The sequence below is a fragment of the Petaurus breviceps genome, unplaced genomic scaffold (genome assembly GCF_028583685.1).
Source record: "Petaurus breviceps papuanus isolate PSGF00001 unplaced genomic scaffold, PetGlider_PUasm1.0 582, whole genome shotgun sequence".
In the NCBI taxonomy this organism is placed as follows: Eukaryota; Metazoa; Chordata; class Mammalia; order Diprotodontia; family Petauridae; genus Petaurus; species Petaurus breviceps.
The window spans coordinates 13,948,143-13,951,372 of record NW_027186390.1 but is presented as its reverse complement, the minus strand read 5'-3'; the positions used below and the strand labels follow the sequence as shown (position 1 = coordinate 13,951,372).

The 3,230-nt window shown below is 46.2% G+C and overlaps 1 pseudogene; it reads left to right on the top strand.

The window, feature by feature from the left end:
• Positions 1 to 1,483: 1,483 nt before the first annotated feature.
• On the top strand, positions 1,484 to 2,891 carry LOC138173458 (elongation factor 1-gamma-like; annotated as a pseudogene).
• The last annotated feature ends 339 nt before the right edge of the window (positions 2,892 to 3,230 follow it).

Below are 3,230 nucleotides of genomic sequence, written 5' to 3'. Positions count from 1 at the left end.
CAGACAAAACAATACATAAGGGAAATTTTATCTATCTACTTAAAAGAGAAAAATAATAGGTCAAATAATTGTGCAAGCAAATAAAAAACTAGAAAAATATAACAAATCCCCAATTAATCATCAAAATAGAAATCCTTAAAAATCAAAAGAAAGATAATTAAGTTGACAGGAAAAAATTGACCTAATAAATAAAACTAGGAGCTGGTTTCATGAACAAAAAATAAAAATAGATGAACCATTGCCTAATTTGAAAAGAAAAAAAAGAACACAACCAAATTACCAGTATCAAAAATGAAAAAGGGGGGTGGAGCCAAGATGGCAGAATAGAAACAGGACTTCCGCATAGCTCCTGGTTCCACTACAATACATGTAAAAAATTACTCTATACAAGCTTTAGAGCTACAGAACCCACAAAGTGACAGAGAGAAACTAGCCTCCTGCTGAAGACAGCCCAGCAGGCTGGCAGGAAGGGGCCATTGCAGTGGTCTGGGAGCAGAGCCCAGCACCACATGAGCCAAAGGTTTTAGCTTCAGAGCAGCCTGAGCAGCCCCAGCTGGAGGGACATCAAGAGAGTGGATCACCAGAAGCTGTAGCAGTTGCCAGAATTATCAACCTATAAATGCCAAAGACAAAGTGAGAGGTCAATGGACTTTGGGGACAGGGGGTCCGGGAGTGTGGCCCAGCATCTGTCTCCCAGAAGGAGAGGCAGCTGAGGCACCATGGGCATGTAGCCACCTCCATGTGGCTGCTTCAGAGCTCCTAGCCTGCAGATTGTAGGGGGACCAAGAGACCTGTCTGAAGGGCAATTGCGCTTGCTTTAACCTGTTTGGATTTGGATTGCTCTCTAGGGTGGAGGTCCTGGGGTACGTGACCAGTGTGCCAGAGTGGGTGGAGGCTTCAGAGAGGGCCGCCAACTAATACCTCAAGCAACTTAGAAAACCCCAGTGATTTGGGACAAAGCTCCCCATTCTGGAAGCAGAGTTCTACTGTGGCAAAAAGTTTGAAAGTCAAGTAATTGAGTGGCAACATAAACAAGCAAAGGAAGCAAAGCAAACAGAGCAAACCAACATTAGACTCCTATTGTGGGGGGCAAAAAGGATCAAAACATGGAACAGGAGGAAGTCAGTGAAGTTAGAATACCTGCAACAAAGGTTCCAAGAAAAATATGAGCTGCTTACAGGCCATAGAGGACCTTAAGAAAGATTTTGAAAACCAAATAAGAGAAGTGGAGGAAAAATTGGGAAGAGAAATGAGAACAATGCAAGAAAATTATGAAATGAAAGTCAACAACCTGAGTGAAGAAAATAACACCTTAAAAAACAGACTAACTCAGATGGCAAAAGAGGCCCAAAAAGCCAATGAGGAGAAGAATGCCTTAAAAAGCCAAATTTGCCAGATGGGAAAAAAAACCTCAGAAGTTCACTGAAGAGAATCATTCCTTCAGAATTAGATTGGAGCACTTTTTTTTCTCTGTGGAATCACCATGGCGGCCAGGACCCTGTACACATACCCTGAAAACTGGCGGGCTTCAAGGTCCTCACTGCTGCACAGTACAGTGGGGCCCAGATCCGCATACTGTCCACACCTCCCCACTTCTGCTTTGGTCAGACCAACCGCACCCCCGAATTCCTCCAAAAATTTCCTGTGGGCAAGGTTCCAGCATTTGAGGGTGATGATGGGTTCTGTGTGTTTGAAAGCAATGCCATTGCACACTATGTGAGCAATGATGACCTTTGAGGCTCGACCCCTGAGGCTGCTTCCCAGGTGATCCAATGGGTGAGCTTTGCTGACAGTGACATCGTTCCTCCAGCCAGTACCTGGGTGTTCCCTACTCTTGGCATCATGAACCACAACAAACAGGCTACAGAGAACACAAAAGAGGAGGTGAGATGGGTTCTGGGGCTGCTTGATGCCCACCTGAAGACTCGGACCTTCCTGGTGGGGGAGTGCATGACTCTGGCTGACATCACAGTTGTGTGCACCCTCTTATGGCTCTATAAGCAGGTCCTGGAGCCATCGTTCTAGCAGTCTTTCCCCAACACCAACCACTGTTTCTTCACCTGCATCCAACAGCCCCAGTTCCGGGCAGTGTTGGGAGAGGTGAAGCTCTGTGAGAAGATGGCGCAGTTTGATGCTAAAAAGTTTGCTGAGAGTCAGCCCAAGAAGGAGGTCCCAAGAAAATAGAAGGGACAGAGAGAAGAGAAACCCAAGGCCCAGGCAGAGTGGAAGAGAAGAAGGCAGCTGCGGCCCCTGGCCTGAGGAGGAGATGGATGAGTGTGACCAGGCCCTGGCTGTGGAGCCCAAGGCCAAGGATCCCTTTGCCCACCTGTCCAAGAGCACATTTGTGTTGGATGAGTTTAAGTGAAAGTACTCCAATAAAGACACTCTGACGGTGGCCCTGCCATACTTCTGGGAGCACTTCGACCATGACAGCTGGTCCCTGTGGTACACCAAGTACTGCTTCCCCCAGGTGCTCAGCCAGACCTTCATGAGCTGCAACCTTATCACTGGAATGTTCCAGCATCTGAACAAGCTGAGGAAGAATGCCTTTGCCAGTGTCCTCCTTTTTGGCACCAACAATAGCAGTGCCATTTCTGGAGTTTGGGTTTTCTGGGGCCAGGAACTTGCTTTCCCGCTGAGTCCAGCCAGACTGGCAGGTAGACTACGAGTCCTACACGTGGCGTAAGCTGGATCCTGGCAGTGAGGAGGCCCAGACCATGGTCCGAGAATACTTCTCCTGGGAGGGGGCCTTCCAGCACATGGGCAAACCCTTCAATCAGGGCAAGAGCTTCAAGTCAACACCCTCCCCTGCTACCACCTAGCTGTCTGCTTCCTCTGCAGGGAGTTGCCAGTCATTAAACGAAACTGAACACAGGAAAAAAAAAAAAGAATTAGATTGGAGCAAATGGAAACTAATGACTTTATGAGAAATCAAGATACTATTAAACAGATGCAAACAAATGAAAAAATAGAAGGCAATGTGAAATATCACATTGGGAAAACCACTGACCTGGAAAATAGATCTAGGAGAGACAATTTAAAAATTACTGGACTACCTGAAAGCCATGATAAAAAAAAGAACCTAGAAATCATCCTTCAAGAAATTCTCAAGAAAAAATTGCCCTGATGTTTTAGAACCAGAGGGCAAAATAGAGGTTGAAAGAATCTACCAATCACCTCCTGGAAAAGATACCAAAAAGAAAACTCCTAGGAATATTATAGCCAGGTTC